The sequence below is a fragment of the Chrysemys picta genome, chromosome 13 (genome assembly GCF_011386835.1).
Source record: "Chrysemys picta bellii isolate R12L10 chromosome 13, ASM1138683v2, whole genome shotgun sequence".
Classification (NCBI taxonomy): Eukaryota; Metazoa; Chordata; order Testudines; family Emydidae; genus Chrysemys; species Chrysemys picta.
The window spans coordinates 40,849,734-40,870,623 of record NC_088803.1 but is presented as its reverse complement, the minus strand read 5'-3'; the positions used below and the strand labels follow the sequence as shown (position 1 = coordinate 40,870,623).

The following is a 20,890-nucleotide window of genomic DNA, read 5'->3' as shown; positions in this document are numbered from 1 at the left end:
AAAATGAAAGGGTATTTCCATCACTGGACGCCTTTGAAACCTTAGCCTCTTTGCCAGCAAGGGTGCCAGTTGTGAGTGTGCTGTTTTTGGAGGACAGATATCTGTCTACTGAAAAATGGACTTAAGCCAACAACTCACGTCACAATCAGCATGTTTTCAAAAAAGACCCCAAAAAAGCAGTTCAGATTTGTAAATGTACTGTGAATACAACAGGAGCAGTTGTAATTCAAGACTTACTTATGCAAGACTGCTATTGAAGCCAATGAGAGATGTCAAAGAAGTAAATATATGTTGCCTGGCATCTAGAAACTATGCTGATTTGCACTAAGGATACATGGACCGACAGTCTTGAGTTAGGACTGAAAGCTTTTGCTGATCATGTTTAACAAAATCTGCCATGGTTCCCCCCTCGGCCGCATAAATGAGTTTCCAAATTGTATGGAATATAATTGCCTCCTGCTTTTCTTAAATGAAAGCCGGTAGCAGCAGGGAGCTTCTACAAGTCTGTGAGTATTCATACAATTTGAAATGCAATAAAGAAAATATTTTTGGTGGCATCAGTTTTGAAGCTGTGAATAGTAGGACATAGAGGTGTGATGCTTGTGTGATCAGCAATAAAATTATATATTGATGAGAAAGTTAAATATGAAGTAGTTTAAGTAGCTATTTCATTAGTACTTTATCTTTTGCCAGTGACTGAACAGCTGCTAAGCACTGAATGCTGCAGAAAAAAGGATACACTTCTCAGCTACCCTTTTATTCTGCATCTATCCATCCTACTTTTTGAGATCCCTTTGTAACTAATCTTGAAAGATTTGATTGAACTTTTTCTGGGCAAATAAGGTTCTGTTATAGTATTATTATTATTATTACTACTACTACTAATTATTAAAATAATCATATCATATATTTTTAATTAAATGTTTATTATTTTTCTCATTTTCATGCCCTGCTGCACTTCCTGCTTCAAATATACCAGAAGTACTAAAAGTTCCTTGTTTTCTCCTCAACTGCAGGACCCATTCTATAGGTTGTTGAGAGCTTCCTGTGAGCCTCTGAGTTTCTTCAGCTCCCATTAATATGGAGTCTGAGTCTGAGATGGCCTTGCAGATCACTGGCACCTCACAAGGTCAGGCCTACTAACAAGACATATCATAAGCATAAGGAAAGTAAGTGATTTTCATCCTATTTCTTCAGACCAAATAGTTTCTCATAAGCTAGACGAGGTGGGTATAGGAATCTAAATGTGATGCTTGTTTCAGTTGGACTTCTGAAACTATCACAGGTTGGCTTTGTTACCTGCATCATTTCCAAGTGATGTGAGTAGTCTACATTTAGCTATATGTTGTAAAGTATATGAATTTCTAGCAAAAATCATAAAAAGTCCTGTAATTAAGTGGTTAGAGCTGCAGTTTTCCAGGTCAGTGAAGACACTTAGGGTTATGGCGCTTGGCTTGACAGAAGACTGGTCTGTTCAGTGGAAATACTAGCCTGCTCCCTTCCTGTACCAAAATTCCAACACGAATATAAAGTGAAGATTTTTTTTATTCAGACATCCTTAATTGCTTTCAAATTTTGGCACTTCTGTTACTATCAGATTTCTAACATATTCCATGGTAACGATTAAAGCTAGGCAAATAACTCAAAATATTTCCACGAATACTCCCTTGAATAAAACATTGAATTCCCTTCAGCTGTGTTCACACCCTTTTAGTATTTGCTTTCTGTGAATATTCGAGTGAGTGATTTATGGGCAGGAATATTCCCTGAAACAGCAAATTTTAAGAAAATATTATATAGTGTTTGTAGAAAGTGAATTTTGAACTCAATAATATGGGTCTCTTTGCCAGACACCATCCAGTTAGGGAACAGAAATATTACCATATGAGTTCACTTGGAGCTAATCAACTCACCTTGATATTCAATACTCAATAGTCCCAAAAAAGCTCTGCTTCTGAACAATATAAAGACCAAAAATTTGGGTCAGATTTACAAAGGCAATTAGGCACCTAAAGACGCAGATAAGTGCAAGTGACTCCTATTGACTTCAAGGGAGTTATGAAATCAAAGTTAGGAACCAAACCTGCTTAGGCACTTTTGTAAATCCCACTAGGTGTCTATCTGCATCTGTAGGTGCCTAAATACCTTTGTCAATCTGGCCCTTATCAAAGAAAATACTCTGAAAATGTCAAATACTGAATAAATTTGAGAAAATGATAAGCAACGCACAGCCACTTTGTGAAGAAAAAAAGAAGCTATCTCATTGACTAAATTGTTTGCTATAAATTATTCACTAAAGCTTAGTAGTAAATGCAGCACATACTTCCTCCGCTTTTTCGAGGCCTTCCTCTTCAAGACTTACTCTTCAATGTTCATTTTATTTTGGATGATGAGCTGTTAAGGCCTAATGTTTCAAAAACGCACACACACTGTGTGCCTGATTTGCATGTGCAATTACTGCCGCTGCATGCATAAATCAGGGAAGAATGCACACAACTAGCAGTGGTCATTTCCATCTGCAGTTACCCAGTGTGACTGCTTAAAGATGAAAAGTGCATGCACAAATTAGGTATTCAATTACACTAATGAACACAATTTTTAAAATGTAGATTTAAATATTTGCTATTGAAGTTCTTGTTCAAGTCCCTAGGCAGTTCCAGTATACCACAGGAAGAATTGTATTGTTCCTTTTAAGCTCAAAAGTATCCTCATGGCATCTTTGCAAAACTTCTTTTAACTGCTCTGTGAACACAACCCTTTCCAGAAGCCAGAATGCAGTCATGTATTTTGGATGATCTTCAGCTAGATCTCTGTCCCATTTATGCACCCACCCTACCATGTAAAAGATTTTTGGGAGGGATGGGGGGAAATAAACGGGAGATAAGCCAAAAAAAGTCAGACTCAAGCCTGTAAGCTAAATTTATACTTCTAAATAAAGATGGACTGAGTGTGTTCTTATTACCCAGTTCTACCAACAGTTAGTCTTTCTTTATAACGAAGAGCTAGAGCACTTGCTTATGGTTACTTATGCTTCACTTGTATGTCTGCAGCCTTTCACGCATTGCAAAAATATCACAATGGGAGAGCTGTTTTACATCTAGCAGAATTAATAGCATGCAGTCTAAGGATAGAAAATGTGACTGAATATCGTATGTGCATTTCCCAAGAACTGGAAGAGTTTGCGCTGAGCCCAGATGAAGAGATTTTAAGCATATTTTCAATGACTACCATAGTTCCATGCTTTTTATGAATTAAATCCAAGATGTGTGAGCACTTCATAATTTCCCCCATCCAGTTTGCTTATCTCATGCTGCCCCCTTTGCCCCCGGCTAGTTAAATGAAGTCACATCTTTCTTTTATTAATCAGGCACTTTGTTTCACTGTTTCTTTAATTTCCTGTATTTTCCTACCACAGACTTAATTCACTTTATTTCTTATCCCAAGAATGATAACAGGGTTTCTATAAAAATGAGCATTCATGATCAAAGAGCAGCTCTGTATCACAAACAAATTACAGCAACTGGGCATGCTTTTAAATAGCTTAACCTAATTACGCTCGAACACTTTTGGCAAAAGCTTAAAAAAATTAGGAGTAATTGGAGCTCCATTCAAGTTCCTGACTTAGTGTATTTTAGTTATATTTTGGGGGTTGTTTTGTTTTTCTTATTTCTTTTAGACAAACTATTTTGACAGTGTTGCCTTCTTAGGAGAAAAAAATATTGTTGATACTGAAAACTCTGGCAACTTTTCCAAATTACATTTAATTCAAACTGCTTATAAGTGGGCTTGATTTTTAATCACTTTGGTGCACAGCTGCACGTACAAAACACAAACTGCACACCTACTTTGCATGTGCTAAAATCATGATCATATTCAAACATCCGGTAATTGTGCAGACAAATAACCATAATAAGGAATTTGTGCATTTGATTACCCAACATGTTAATGGAATGATGATAAATGTATATGCATATTTGACATATAAATGCACTCATTCTTCACACCAAGCTTCTTTACAAATCAAGTCTTTTTATTCTAGTAAATAAAATGCACTTTCTAACTGCACAGACTATCATTGCCATTAAAAGTCACGGGTAGAATCACATTTTTAGTGAATGCTGAAGGGTGTTATACTGTAATACATCAAGCCACTGCAGAGGAGATGCATGGAGGAGGTCTGCGGGGATCACGTGCCACCCCAGATTTCTGCCTTCCATTTAGCACCGAGATTTTCAAACTCTTGAAACAGTTTGAAAACCATCTCCTCCAGCAGGAGCCAGCAGATCAGAAGCTGGTGGGAGCTGCCTGGCCAACTCAGGCCTCTGGCTCTCCGCGCTGTGGGAAAAGGCACACTGGCTGGCTGCCCGGCAACCGTTCCTGCCTGGCTCCCCAAGCCAGGCTGCCACTGCACGGCCAGTCACTCTCCAGGCAGGGCAGGCAACACAGCTCCAAACTGCGCCCCTGACATGCTCTTGCTTCTCCCCCGAAGGAGTCCAGTGCTGACCACTGATGCCCTCTGGAGTCAGCCCCTGCCTGCGGAGCCTGGCTGCCATGAGATGCTCCCCGAGGTGCTCACTAACTGCTGCCCTGGTGCTCCTGGCTTTGCTACTGCTCCTCAGCCCAGAGGCAATGCCATGGAGCAGTCCCATGCCCCCCCCCCGAACATTTAAATTGTGCCCCCCACCATCAAGAGTTATGCATCGTCTCTGTGCCATTGCCTGGTACTGGACGGAATATCAGAGCTGTTCAAGTGTGTGTCACAACTGCTTCTGTGAAAGGAGATTCACATTAGTTTGAGTGGTGGTGGACTATGTTTTTGCAACATGGAGACTTAGGAAGGGATTTTCAAAGAAACATAAGCAATTTAGGAGATCAGTTTTAATGAGATTTAGGCAAGTAACTCCCTTCGGCTCTTTGAAAATCCCACCCTGAAGTTCTGTCTCCAAAAGAAAAAATATTAAATCCTGGGTGGCCATAGTGCGTAAATATTTTTTTCCAATGAAGGACTCATAAGACCACAGCAGATTTCCGAATACCTGGTTACAAAAACTCCTGCTTAAAAAACAATGCTGATCAATAGATAAAAAATATTGGCCTGGAACAAAGAACTATAAGCAGTGAGAAGGCATTTCACTTTTAGAAGAGCTCATCAACGAAGTCTGTTTGTTTCTTCTTCCTGAGTCCAACCCTAAGCAAGTTTACAACAGTATACAGCAGAACTTGACCTTCTCTCATTGAAGTCAATGGCAAAGCCTCCAGTGACTTTAATAGTGCGGGATCAGTGCCCCATGAAAGAAAATTATTTCTCTGTTGAAGAGTTAACTTATCTTTAGAACTCAGTCGGTAATTCTATTCTATTCAGGTTCTTGTATTTGGGGGAGGGATAGCTCAGTGGCTTGAGCATTGGCCTCCTAAACCCAGGGTTGTGAGTTCAATCCTTGAGGGGGCCACTTAGGGTTCTGGGGCAAAATCAGTAATTGGTCCTGCTAGTGAAGGCAGGGGACTCTACTCAATGACCTTTCAGGGTCCCTTCCAGTTCTATGAGATAGGTATATCTCCATATATTATTATAACTATCATCTGTCTTGTGAGGTTTGATCTTTCTCTGATCCTCTCTCCAGGGGTAGGGGGAGGAGTATGGTGTTTTGTTTTGGTAGGGTTTTGTTTTGGTTGATTTTTAATTAATTCATTTATGGCAAATACATGCGTCAACCAATTGTGATTCTTTCTCTGCCTATAGAATGTCTGCGAGCAGATAGTGATTTTCTAAAGTTAATTCTTGTATGTGCGTGTGTGTCTGTGTGTGTCTCTGACTTTCATTTAATCTACAGCTTTGTATTTGAATAGTCAGACTCTAAAATCCAAGCTGAGTTGCTTACTTGTAATTGGTCACATAAGTCACATTGTATCAGTTTTGCTCACTGATTGGGTGAGCATATCTCTTGTAATCAATTTCTAGCATGAATGCTTATGGAAAAAGAATTTCAAATGTGCTTTCTATTCTGTGAGTATTCATGCATAACAGCTTAATACTCACTGTGTTCGGTGAGTATTCATGCTTGTAAAAACTGACTGCACCAATGATTGCAGGAGATGAACACAAAGAGGCCACAAACATGGCCAGAGCAAATGTATATTTACATTTGAACAAATATTTTTGTTTGCATGGTTTGCCCATCTCTACTGTTTTCATTTTTTAATAAAAAGCACCATGTTTTTAAACTAATAAAATTTCTTTCATTAATTGGAAAATATTAGGAAAAGTGCTAAACCAAATTACCTGTAATTATATAACCTTCTGACTCTTACTTAAACAGATTAAATGTTCCATTTTTACAATTTTCAAGGTTAAGTGCTCATAATGGGGCATGCTGGTGAGTCAGTCATATAATCCACAGCAAGGGGCACTCAGTAAACTAAATGGAAGATAGTTATTAAAGTCTACAACATACAACTTGAATCTAATGCTTAAATTATCAGTGAGCCACTTGGAAAGAGCTGTTTGCAGGTTCAAAATGTTTGTTGCTCTCAATGGCGATCAAAGACTGGTACTTCATGTCTCGGGCTGGTGTGAGGGCCAATTTAGAAGAATTTCAAAAATTCATCTGTTATATCTCCAAGCTACAGAAACTCATAACTGGAATCTTTTATCTTTGAATAAGCAGTTATTTTTAGTATGTAGCTTTCAATCAGTATTACATCATTGCTTTCATAAGGGTTAAAAGTTAGTGGACATCGAGGCCATGAATACAGAAGCTAAGACAAATTCAACCCATATCTTTTCAGAAAGTCTTCAACTTGATGTAGTCAGGCTTTCATTGGTAAGTATCACTGCTGAAAACCACAGCCACCTTTGCCATAAATTTCAGACACACAGCTGCTATCAAATGCTCCCTGTATATTCGCTCCTGAATTTTCTGACTCCTGTACTTTCTTTTTTTTTTAATTGAGTTTTCCCCTATTCTATTGATGTTTTCTTTGTAAAATCTACCTTGAAAACTATATAGTACTTGTAAAGTTAGCTCCAAAACCTCTTTAGACCTGTGAGATAACCTACATCATTAGAAAAGGAGTTAATTTTTCAAAAGGCTGCCTATATTTGTTTTAAAATTGTAGTGACAGTCCTCTACCAAAACCATTACACCACCTTCGCACTGCTGTTTTTTCCCTGACAGTCCTTGAAATGACCTTGGTTTAATTACCTGCATCTCAATGAGTGAATCTACATAGAAAGTGAAGGTTAATTAATGAAGGATCGTTTCTTACTCTAAACCCATCAGGCACTGGCTGACAGCAAGTCTGGTCCATGCAGTATTATCCTATATCTCATTACAAATGGTCAGATTGATGTGTTAGCTTTAGTCTAAGGAGAAGAAAGAGGACAGTTTATTAATGATGAGCAGTGATGGTGCTGTTGTACAAAAGTTCCCAAATATGGTACTGAAGTCTATTATCACCAATGTTATTGAGTTTCAACTTTTTCCAGTGAATGGTTATTTTCGATAGTTTTATTTACCCCCTAAACTATTCTGGGTACAAAGTTGGCATCAAGTTTCTCAAACCAAAACTTATAATGTTGTTAATTTAGTCATGTGATCAGTGACCAAAAGGCAAAATAAACAGAGATCCTCCAATGGTGTGACTTAATATTGCTCATTCAAGTCAATGGACTTAAATCTGTTTACAGAAGCTGAGATTCTGGGGCTCCAGAGGTTTATTCTGTTGACTTGTAGTCTTAGTTCTCAAAAGATATATTTGCACAAGATTCAAATAATTACACTGTAGAGCTCACCTATGTTAACATTCAATGTGGTGTCCAGCAAACTATTCATAGACATAGCTGAACAGTCCTTCCCCTTACCATGTGCCTTCTCAAACATTCAAGAAAGCTATTTCACAGCTTAAAAAAGGCATGAGCAGAAGAGCAATGAAGCAAACTGAGGAGGGTCTTACTGTCATTCTGTCATCCCCATAGGTAGATCACTGATTAAATAATGGTTACCATGTCATTTACAGCACATTGAGCAATATGCTAGGGTGTCTGCCCTGCTAATCTACTATCACCGCTGTGCCTACAGCAAGACAAACATTATTATTATGAAAATCCAACTTTGTTCATTAAAGGTTATTGAAAAACACCAACATGAACCTACTGAAGGTGACAATGAGATGAATCTCAGACATGGGCTATGGCTTATGACTTTGAGCATTACATTCATTATTGTAGAAGAGTTATTGGTATCACTGGTATCAAAAAAAAAACCTGGGGTTTGCAGGAGAGTCCTGAATGTGAGTCCATAATGCACCTGGCTTTTCACACTGCTTAAATTTACTATTAAACTGTGAAGTGGTAGAAGTTCTATTGCTTGAGAATTGGCCAAGCACAAGAAAATATTCTGAATAGTAAGCATTGGTAAATGTGTGGACTAGATTTTATTTTATTTTATTGGTATCTTTGAGGGCTATGATCCCATTATTCACTTGTTAAATAACAATTTCCTGAGTGACAATGTATTGAAAATGTTATTGGTGTGAGATAAGAACTGTGAAAGGCATCTAGTGCCAAAAATAAAATCCCATCAAATAACCACAGGAAAAAGACAGTTTCTTGAAACTAGTAGCTGAAAACAAAGGTGCAAACCTGTTTGGCTGACACATTCTTCTGAGGTCCCTAAAAGCCACACATATCTATGTTGGCAAGAAGGAGATCTGAAAGGCAGATACATTTCTCATTCCTACCCACTCGACTGGTACTGCAACTGTAAGGTAAGGTCTTCCTTCTTTTTGAAATAGTTTTTCAGAAAGTCAGTGACAAGTTGACTGTTGTGTGCATATCTTGGTGAGGAAGAATCAAATCAAGGTAGTGTCACCAGTGAGGCCAAAGGATACTAAGCGAGGGTAAAATTCATGCTTGTGGAAAGGAGGAACACAAGGCCCATGCACCACTTAAATCCCAGTTAAGCCTTAAAAAATAAGACTTAAGTGCTGAATTTCTGCACGGGGTGCAATTCATTTATAGAACTTGGTCACATTCATTTTTTTTTTAAAAGTCTGTAGATCCTCTAATTCAAAACCCACTGAAATCAACGGGAGCCTTTTATCAGGCTCATAATATTCACCGGGATATCACAATCAGTAGGCCAAATAACATAAAAAATTCTCTTTATCAGCATATCCTGATCAATATCTAAAGGGCAAAACAGAATACTTTCACCCCATACAGGTATCTATGAGACTTTACTATAAGTCAATTGCCAATCCTTCCCTCATTGAGGTCAGTGGAAATCTTTTCCATGTATTTTAATGAGAGTTGGATTGGCTCCTGGGTGAACTAAGAGATTGATCCTTTCGACCAGTTTTTCTCAGTTTTTCCATGTTGGCGACTTCTTATTCAAAGTCAAAAATTTTCAAGATTCCCTTACAGTTATTGTAAAAGTAAGACATTATTAATAACAATGATAAGCCTTTATAACTTATTTGTATGTGTATGTTTCAACTACATTTGATCTCACAAACTCTGAATGCCCCAAAATTATTCTGGAAAATGCATTGTTTTTAAGATTGTAATAACATTTTCAATGCCTCACAATCGCGCCCCCCCACCCCAATTCCCAAATTGTTTTTGTGGCCCCCATAGGTCATGAACCACTGGTTAAGAAGCATTGCTTTAGATGAAGGAAGGGCTGGGGGAAAAAAAGTTAATCTTTTACTTTTCATCTCCTTTAAAGCTTCAGGTGAAAGGAGGTCGGACTGAGCTTAAGCAGTCACACTGAATGATTTTTTTCATCCACTAGACAAATCTAGTTCTTTGGAAGCCTCCAAGTATACATCCAAACCTTTCAGTGGTAATCTCACCCTCCTTTTCTTAGGGAGAAAATAGCTTGGGTGATCATGCACCTATCTGCCTTTAAAAATGTGTTTTTTCTGTATGCAAAAATATTAGGAATTGCATCTGTTTTGGGGATGTGCCAGAATTTAACTCATTATGCTTTTCCATTTTCGAGTACTAAGAAAAAATAATGAGATATACAAAGTTTTCTATAACCATGAAACCAAACTCATTTACCTTTTGTAATTTCTATTAATCTACTAGTAGAATTCATTTTTCATTGAATTCAGGTCTCTAATGGTTTAAAACTGTGTCTTTGGTCTTTATACGTTTGTGGTCCCAGTCTTGTCAAGCTTTTTCATCTTCTTTATGTTCATTTATTTTAACTTTTAGTGGTCTTCTAGCCAATCCTTTATCCTTTTTATTACAAGAGCATGAAATTTTATCATCCCCTAGAGCTTTGTTAGTCAGCTGCTACCAGGTTCTTAACCTTAGTTAATTTATTCCTTCATTTTTGACTTTCAGATATGGAGCATGCTTTAATATTTTGTTTTTGAATACGAAAGCAACTCTTATTAAGTAGTTTTATTGCATGAATAGATTTTTATTTCATCTTTTACAGTTGTGTTTAGGTTTCCTGCTAGTTATATTCATATCATTTTGCATAACCATTTATAATTTTGCATAATATAATTTAAATTTTAATATAAGAAAGCATGGGTAATATAATAACAATGACAATAAACTTTAGATAATTTTACTAAAGAATCATTTTAAACAAAGATGCCATTTTAAAATTATTATTATTACTTTAGAATCAAAAGTTGTATTGGTGATTGTTAGCAACTTCCTGAACTAAAGCAGCTAGCCTCTATTGAGAAAGATAAAGATTAAGCCACCAAAAATTTATACATTTTGATCACTATATTTGGGGATGTTTTTTAATGAAAGCTGAGATTTGCAGGCAATCTCCTGATTTCAACAACTGGGTCTTCAAAAGTTCCAAAACAACTGCATCAAATGTTGCTAGACTCATGATGCAAAGTGTAAAGAAAGCAGAATTTTGGTTCCTGTCTTATGGAATGTTAATGCCTCATTCCCTGCTAACATTACTGCGTGCATGAGAGAGAGAGAGTGTGTGTGTTGACGAGAATTAGCAATATTGAGTTCTAGGCATTAAGGAAAAATATGTGAAGGGAAGACAAAGGGGCATAGTCAGACAGTTGACTAGAGCTGATCAAATTGGGTGAATGGGGAGAAAAGGGAGACGAGACGAGACTAGACAGATAAAAGGGGGCTAAGTAATTGGGGAGGGCATTCAAGTTGAGAACAAGGAGGATGAATTTGGTGACTGATGCAATAAGAAGCTAGTGAAGGGATTTGGAGAAGGGTAAAGTTGGCCAAGGGTTTGGGCCAGGAAATAATTTTTGCATCTGAGTTTTGAATTGATTGGAGAGGAAAAGAGGTGATTGTCAAGAACACCAGAGAGATGTTCCTGTCAAGGCTCAAGAAGCTCAAATTCTGGACAAGGGCCTTTGTTGTTGGGAATGGGAAGGAATAGATGGTTTCTGGAAAAGTTGTGAGAGAAAAGAGAAAACCAGTACGATTTAGTGATGGTGTCGGGGCTGGGGGCGAGGGGGCCATGGGGAAGAGAAGGAAAGAGAGGAAGCAGAGTTGTTGACAATGGAAAAAAGCAAGTTGTTCAGGAAAGAGAGGAGTTCTGTGTTTGACTTTTTGAATTCAAGTTGAGGCAAGACATCCAGGACAAAAGATCAAAGAGTCAGCCTTCTCATTCAGTACCTGCTTTTACACACACACACACACATCTCTCTCTCTCTCTCTCATATGCACGCAGTAATGTTAGCAGGGAATGAGGCATTAACATTCCATAAGACAGGAACCAAAATTCTGCTTTCTTTACACTTTGCTTCAAAATGTCAGTTGATGAACAAAGAGTTAACACAAACTACATCACAATACTCAACACATTGGCTAGTTGCCCAGTAGCTGAAGTATCAGTTGCTTGTTTGAGGTATTACTTTTTTTTCTTTTTAAGTTTACATGATTTTCTATTAGTCTTGAATGCTAATAAAATTAACAGGTAAATGTGCCTATGATTTCCATTCTGTAATGTGATATATGTGCTATTCCACCTACAGTATTTATTTCTGTGTGTGTGTGAGAGAGAGAGAGAGAGAGAGAGAGAGAGAGATTCCAATCCCCTCAGAGTTTTGCTTCTGGCCCACGGGGAGCTAACATGTAACATGATTAATTTTCTTTTTTAAAGAAATGAACATTTCTTTGTCAGGTAGAAGCTTTTACTCATTCTGACATGAGGCTTTCGTACAGCAAAAATATTACTAATACTATTTTGCCTCTAAAGTGCATTTGTTATCAATATGCACTTAAACTAGTGATCAAGAGTTGGTGGGAGAGACACCTGCTCTGCATTTCTTATCTGTTTAATACCTTAGGGATACATCACTTAATAATTTAGTGCTAAACCATTTAGCATTTTAGCCCATCATCTCTTATATTACACATAGGATTTCAGTAATGTCTGATAAAATTATGTGTTAGCTGCCTTATGTGTGTGTAAAACTTAATAAGTCTTCTTCCCCCCCTCCTCAAGTTTAATAACTGATTTCTTACATTTATGGATGTGAAATTTTATTGCTTATGGATATAGTTTGAGCCTAAATCTTCATATCTTATAAATTGATTTTTAGTTTCCTTTTTGACCTTATGAATTTCAATCAGACATTGACCTCTTGTTGCTCATGAATCTGACTGATTTAATGCCATATAACAATAATACTATAGAAAAGCATTATCATAAGAGCCCACAGGGTTTGCTGAAACCCATAACTAGATTTTGGAGGCCTCTAGCAATAATAATTCTTGACCCAAGACTATTCTTTAATGCCTTCATTCTTTACTGTTCTGGACTGGCCAATCCTTGTTTTAGCACAGTCAAGAAAAGCAGTGGACATTCCCAGGAGGTTATGAGCTAACGTTGTATATAAAAGATGGTGCTGAATATACTCAAGTAATGAGAAGCATATAAAAGGCTAATTTTATCTGGATTTGTCATGTTTAGAAGCGAAGGGGAAAGAGTACATAGGAGTCTTTTGTGGTAAAATTACTATTTTTGAGTGCTTAAGCTCTCTAAAAATAAGAATGTAATATTCATTGTCTTTATAGATTGTATTGTTACTCTTCAGTCTATTATTGTGACTACATCCTAAGTAAAGGACTTGAACAATTGTGCCTTTGTTTGCTTGCCTGTGCTAATTTAATTAATTTATTTTAATTGCCAATGTGCTTTACTGAATAACTGGCTTTACAGAATAACTGCGTGTTGATGTTCATTATTCCTATAAGAAGGACTCTTAAAGCAAAGATAAAAGTGTGAAGGATGTGGGGGCTGCTTGGTATTAATTTATGAATAGTGTATGTTACCAGGCTATGGGAAATGTTTACTGTATGACTATGCTGGAATGTTTACCATATGCATATGAGAGGGTCGTTTAATAGCATGGCTGTTGGAAAACAAACAGGAGGGCAACACAATGGATCAAGATAAACACCTCCTGGTAAATAGTTAAGAGCTATTAGCTGTGAAGATTCTACTTCCAGGCTTCAGCCAGCAATACACAGCTGTTTTGCCAAGGCTGGAACTGACAGATAAAAAGGACCATAAACAGTTAAAACCTCTTTCCTTCCCCAGAGGTAGGGAAGAGCAGTTGTCAGGGAGCTGTTTAGGAAGAGCAGAGTAACAGACAGACAGACAGAGGGTCATTTGGGGATCTGAAGAAGCTAAGACTAGGATGGTAAGCCTTAGGTATGATAGGTATGCATATAGATTGTTCCTGTTAAAAAAACCTTTTCTCATATGCTTTTCTGTGTTCCTACTGTTAAGATTAAATATGTAATACTTGGTTTTGAAAGCTGATGGTTGCTGGTCGCTCCTGAAGGGAAGACTTGCAGGTGCCCAGGGGCAGCTCCAGGCACCAGCTCAGCAAGCGCGTGCCTGGGGCGGCAGGCTGCGGGGGGCGGCGTGCCGGTCGCCATGAGGGCGGCAGTCAGGTGGCCTTCGGTGGCATGCCTGCGGGAGGTCCACTGGTCCTGCGGCTTCGGTGGCAATTCAGCGGCGGGTACGCCGAAGGCGCAGGACCGGCAGATCACCCGCAGAAACACCGTCGAATCCGCGTTACCAACGGATCGCCTGCAGGCATGCCACCGAAGGCCGCCTGACTGCCGTGCTTGGGGCGGCAAAAAACATAGAGCCGCCCCTGGCCATACTCAGCTGAGCCTGCTACATAATCACGGTTGGTTACATGGGGTGCTGTAGACTAGGCCCCAGTCTGAGAGTGGTTGAATCATAGGATTCCATCCCAGAGAAGATAAGGGCACAAGACATATACCTGAGGAGGTACATGGTTTATTAAGTGATCTGCTCATCTCAAACGATTGATAGCCTGGATCCAGAACTCATTTGGTGCATGGAAGCATAAAATCTGTCTGACATGCTGCTCATAGACTCATAAACTTTAAGGTCAGAAAGGACCATCATGATCATCTAGTCTGGCCTCCTGTGCATTGGAGCCCACAGAGCCTCACCCACCCACTCCTGTAAGAGACCCCTAACCTCTGGCTGAGTTACTAGTTTAAACCTGCAAGTGAAGGCAGAGGAAGGCAAAAATAACCCAGGGTCTCTGCCAATCTGACACAGGGGAAAACACCTTCCCAACCCCAAATATGGCGATCAGCTAGACCCACCAGCCAGACACCTGAGAAAGGATTCTCTGTAGTATCTGAGAGTCCTCCCCATCTGGGGTGTTTTAATAGCAGACCAAAGCTGTAAGCTTTATGGTGATGATGTGTCTGTCCACCATGTATTCCTATAGTCATAATGACTATCTCCAGAACATACGCAGAACTGTCATATCTGCACCCTTTGCACCCACTAAGTGTATATTTTTTTAAAGTTTTACAGTTAAACTAGCCCTTTGTGTGAAAAACCATCAGGAGGACAGACTGGAACCTGCTACTCAAACTCCTGCCAAGACTGGGGAAGCGGGAGTTGTCACTCTCACTTCTTGTTAAGGATGCCATGTCCCTGATGCCTAGTATTTAAATATTAATTTAAAAAGACCTCTTTAAGGCTGTCCAAAGATACACTGACACAGAGCCACTTCCATTTGTCTTTCCTTGGAGAGCCCTTCCCTGCATACTGATACCACTGCACTTTATCCATATAGTGCAAACATTGCAACCATGCTGAGTTTCACTGAACTTAATGGGACTCCACCAGACACAAGGATTCACCTCTATAGATCTGACTGAGGGATCAGGGATCATATTAGTTTTTTTGGAAAGAAGTCAGGGTTCAAATTATCATTTATGGTCCAAAAATAAAAACTAGGTTAACTCCCTAATGAAATCAATCCCAATTCCTTTCTGTTAACAAACCCCACACTGACTTTTTTCTAAACACCACCATGCCCCTAGTCTCTGTGATAGGGAGTATTTTTAAAATGCTACATTTTGAAAATGAATGTCAAGGTGTATCCAAGAAATGGTAATTTACACTGTGACAGGCCTGTAGTCTGAAATCTAAACCTACCAGCAGAACTGCTCCATATTACTTTACCAAGATTAGAGTGGACCACTAAGCATATTGAAAAATGAAAACCCTGCCAAGTCATTCCACCTTCTATGAGCTATTTACATTATTTATTGTTATTTAAGGTTACCAATTTTGTATAGGTACTTGAGGTTATGTTGTTATATAATATGAATGAGGTTGTTTAGATTTTGCCTTTTTTATCCAGTTTTCTCATTGTTTGCAATAGTTTTGCTTTTTTAATACCGGATCTTAGTCACCTGCTGTTAAATATACTTCTCATTTTGAAATTACAGACCCAGCATCAGCATTATTGCAATTAGCGATTACAAAATATCAAAAGTTTTAGGGGTTCAGTCCAGAGGAGCATACAAGGATTCGGGATCCAAATTTTCAACATTGCATCATTTCCCTAATTTGCTCATATAGTTAGCAAAATTGTTCATGCAGATGAGCAGTTCTGTTTGTCTGCACACGACATTATCTGATCTGTGTGCTCAATCACAAGAAATTCACGTTCAAATTTGGAACATTACGGTATGAGAGTTTTGCTCATGCAATTGCATGCGTAATCTTTTTTTTTTTTTTTTTAATTAAAACAAAATCTGCCCTCAAATGCTTTTCTGCTGCTCTTTGAAATGTGTATGACACATATGATTCCTTGTCTGAGCTGGAAATGTTATAAGACTAGCCTTTCTCATCATATTTTTATAGCTACTGCTGATTTGGGTTCAAAACAAGAGATAAAAACATGCCTGATTCTTTTTATTTTATTTTATTTTATTAAGTTTTCTAAACTTCTTTGAACCTCCAAAAATGTTGGCTTTGCTTTGATTCAATGTTTGTTTAATTCCTGAACCACTTTGCCCATCAAAAATTGCCTTCAAATAGACTATGAAGTTATAAAGTAGTAAATGTTTTGGATCCTGGTACTGTATCTGAAAGACCATTTTCTCCCTTGTATGATATGAATGCAGCTGAGATCAGCAAAGGCATTGGAATTATACATCCCTATATTAGAGCTATGCAAATAACTGGCTTTTCAGTTCTTTGGCAATTCTGAAAAATCAGGGAAGAAATTGTTTTGATTTTGAGCATTTAACTTCGTATCTTTTTAATAAAATTGAAGGACATTTCAAAACAAAAAGTTGCTTTGAATTGGATAATTAAAATATTTTGTTTCAAAATGTTGAAATGAAAATGTTTTGACTTTTTCAGACTTTCTGGTTTTGGTTTTTGTTATTTTAAGGAAACAACTTGGCAAATCCAATGTAATGTTTCTGTGTCTCCAAATCTGCAGTTTTTGCTGAGAAAAAGTTTGGGCCAAAAAATTTCACCCAGCTCTACCCTAGATTTGATATTAGAAAATCTAAAGTGTTTTCAGGCTGGAGGACTCCGTGCTGGAATTGGACTTGGTTTGAGAGAACTTGAATTTGTTATATGTGGGGTTCTAATCTTTCTATGGAAGTAGCCCACATCATCATAGTAGCTAATCTTCCTCTTATGTCTAGGGGTGCAAAGAGGATTAAGTGGGAGGGAGACTATGCAGGGAGAGGGTATCTGTACATGTGAACATTGGTTCAATTTGTATTTTGAAGGTATATTTTTAACAGATGTACTTACTCCTTTACTAGATGGAGTGGCGTATTTTAAATAAACCTGTACAATGAATGAATTTTTAAAAATGCAGAGAGGGGGAAAAAATATCTTCATTGCTGTTCCTAGTCCATGGCTTGATATAGTACAGAACAATCAGATTTGCCAGGAATCATCAGATCTTCCTCCTTCTTCTTTTTTGGTTCTTCAGCAACAAGAATCTATGTTGATTTCCTGGTGTCCTTTTTAGTTATGCTGTATTACTCATAACAGCAGCGCAGTGGTAGCTGCCAATACAAATTTAATCTTTTCTGTTTATTCTGTAGTGTCCTGTCAAAGCAGATAAGTCTGCTTTGCATTAGAGCTCAAAATTTAATTGTGGGAAAATGATGAGTCACTCCAGTTAAGGTAAACCAGTGTCTGTGTCAGAGGGTTTTCTTCTGATGTGCAAAGCAATGAAATGACATTATAACCACAGGCCAAATTCACTGCTACTAACACAGGGAGGTGTAATTTAAACTTTCCTGTGCCAGCAAATCCTCTTGTGCCAGGGAAGAGATTCACTCGGGGATCAAATTAGAAGAAACAAAACAAAAAAATAGTAGTGCCAGTCTGTCAAGCTTTGCTCACCAACCAACTTCTACCCACTACACCAAAATGAGAAGTCAAAACAAGATGCCACTCACAATAGATTATACAAGATATTGCCCATATGATCATCTTACCTCTTTTTTATCTGTTTTTGCCAGCAATGAAATAGTAAATAATGTTGACATTGAGTGATCATTCTTAGGCATCAGGATTAACACCAGTTTTAGAGCAATAGAGGCAGTTCACAATTCTCGGAGGGTTTGTGGCACTCGAATTAAAACCATCTTCAGAAGGTCATCTTTCTGTTTCTCTTTCATCCTTCCCTCGTTAGCATTAACCATACCTCCACAAGAGTTCTATGCAGTTGTACTGGTCCCTGTGCGATCAAGCCAATGTCCTCTTCTGGTGCCAGTTTAAAAGCTCAATTCACATTTGCCAAATGTGCCTTTACCCCTTGAAGAGAGAAAACCAAGTGAGACATATATTTAAGAACATGAATGTTAGCCTCCAAGGTAACAGAATTTTAGATTGGCTAGGTGCTGTATTTTCTGACGTAAATTCTCCATTCAGCTGTGCAGTTGCAATGACAATGACTTCAAGAGGGTGCATCTGTGTAACTACATTGTGAATTAGGCCCAAGGGATCAGAACCTTGGACTATTTCATAAAGTTCTGGCAGCACAAAGCAGCCAGAGACTGGTGTTGCTACTTAGCTTAGGATTCCCTAGGTGGGGTAGAGCTGGTGTAGCTGACTTTATGCATCCCTCTTCTTCCCAGTCCCCAGCACAGGAAGCAGTCTGGGAGTTAAAGGAGTGTGACCAGAGAACCATTCTGCTCCATCAGTCTCTGGATGTGGAAATGGCCCCTTGGAGCTGTGGGCAGTTAAGTGTGATTTACAGCAGGCCAGAGACTGCTCTAACTTACACTGAGGGTCAGCCCCAGGACAAGGAAGCTGGAAAATCATCTTAAAGCCACTTTCTTGCCCTGCCTCCATGAACGTATCTCATCTGCGGCCAAGAAGCTAGCCCATTATCTCCATGCCAGGGCCAATTTTCTTCACTATTTTTTATTTTTGCTCTTTAAGTGCCTTTCTTGCCTTTTCTTTGCTCCTCTCTTCCATGCGCACATGAAACAGAAGAACAAATCTGACGGCAAAGCAATTTGTCTAGTGAAGAATCTTTTCATATATTTCTGTATCTGTCCCATCTGACACCCGTAGTAGGTCAGAACGTGCCCCGTGTTTTTGTATTAACAAGAGTCTTGGTTGTAATACCCCGGTGCGTGCTTTACGGTCACCTCATTCAAAATAAATCTATGTCTTATCAACATTCCATACACCCAGCTATTCATCTGTTCTCTAGAGAAAGTTCAAAAGCCAATGGCCCTCGCTGAACTCGTTAGGAAGCCCAAGTAAGGAAGCAGAATGCTCTCATCCCAGATGTCCAAGTTAATTACCAGACTTGTCTGGTTCTTTTTAATTATTTTACAAAACCATGCAAGAATTACCTATTTTTGTGTTTGTTTCAAACTCCAAATTCATAGCAGATTTGTCAGAAGGTTATCTAAGTGAAGAAAGGATGGTCTTGTATTTAAGGGCCTGTTCCCAGCTTTGCCACTGACTTCTGTGCCCCTATAGGTAAGTCTGTGCTTCAGTTCCACATCTGTAAAATGAGGTTTAAAAAAATGTAACTTCCTTGTGTCTTCAGATCAATAGTTACATACGGTTCTAAGAACTTTTCCTGTTGATTTGCAACTCCTAAAGGGTTTGTTATTCCTTGGAAATTCTGTTTGGAGCAATAAATTCTTGGGTCTCTGTGCCTATGATAAAGTAGTACCCAAGTATATGGGAGAAGCCAAAGGATTCCTGACTGGACTTGATTTGAGTGTGACACATGCAAAATTAGTTCTACAGCAAAATTTTCAAAACTGCCTAAGTCCCATTTTCAAAAGTTACAGTCACTCAGGAGCCTAAAGCTCACTGAAATTCAGTGGAACTTGGCTCCTGAGGTCCATATTGACAAAGGTATTGAGGTGTCTAAATGCTTAGGTGCTAAGTGACTAAGTCACTTTTGAAAATGAAACTTAAGCTCCTAAATTGCTTGGGCACTTTTGCAAATTTTACCCCTAATCATTATATTGTTAAGGAATGCTCTAATTGTGGCTGCTGTGGTGGTGTTCATATACAGATTGACTATTGTAAAAATAGAGAGTACCCCTTACACACCTTAGAAAATTCCAGACCTAATTTCTATGTGTGGACTCTTGTTACATAAAGTCTGAATCATCGCTTAACGGGCGCTACTGGGATGAAGCGTTAGTAAGTAAAGGGGTCAGAAAAGGAAGATGTGGTTTGATGGTAACTTGGTTTTCTTTCAGAAAACCATGAGACCCCTTCATGGTGGTTTTGCCAAACCCTGAGGATGTTGCTACTGCTCTTTGTCCATATTGTACAATGGGCTATTCCTGTAGAAGACTGAACCCTGACTTCTCCGGGAGTGAGCTTAGCAATGTTTGATATTATGGCCTTGCTGCATTGCTTGAAAATCATTTTAAAGTTAGACTTCACATCCTACATCTTGCATTTCCAGCATCTTGTGATATCAGTTGTTGATGCTCTTAAAAAGTATTAACTGGGTAGTCTGCCCCTTTAAGGACCAGAGGACCTGGGGCCAGTCAGCCCTATTGAATTATTAGACCCACCTGAGAAGGGGTCAGATGTTTGCTATAAAAGGCTGACAGAAGTGAGTTGGAAGGAGTTGCAGGAGGAACAGCGCCTCCTGAAGCAGGCCCTGAAGAAGGGTGATTGAAGGGAAGGCAAAGGCAGAGTGTGCCTTCCTTTCAGCACAGAGAGGCAAGGGGGAAAGGCTCTGGGAATTGTAGGCCATGGTGGACAGAGGATCTGCTTTGTTTTACTCTTTTGACTAAGGTTAGTGTTTGAGTTATTAAACAGTGCCCTGAGGGGAGAGTCTGAAAGAGACTTGGGCATGGCAGTGAGTCCTTCCTGAGTTGAGAAGGCAGGCCAGCAGCCTACAGAAAGCGTGTCTGGAAACATCCCCAGATGACTGCTTTAGGAAAGGTTGAGTTAACTGTTCTTTTAGTGGTGGACATCAAACAAGGGTTGAAGTGTCATGATTGTCCATCCTTCATTGAGGCTAGTGAAATTGTAGCTATTAATGTCTGATCTGTTTATGATATGTTAGCAAATGTATGCATCTCTGATCTTCATCCACATTGCTTTATATTCTG

General features: G+C 38.7%; 1 long non-coding RNA gene across 2 annotated transcripts in view; it reads left to right on the top strand.

The window, feature by feature from the left end:
• Nucleotides 1-20,890, top strand: part of LOC135975350 (uncharacterized) — a 187,863-nt gene that overhangs the window by 132,931 nt on the left and 34,042 nt on the right. The window contains exon 2 of one of the 2 annotated variants that reach the window (XR_010592285.1): nt 1,017-1,169. The exons of the other annotated variant lie outside the window; for it this stretch is intronic. This is a non-coding gene — a long non-coding RNA (uncharacterized LOC135975350). The remainder of the gene's footprint in view (nt 1-1,016; nt 1,170-20,890) is intronic. 2 annotated transcript variants of the gene reach the window in all.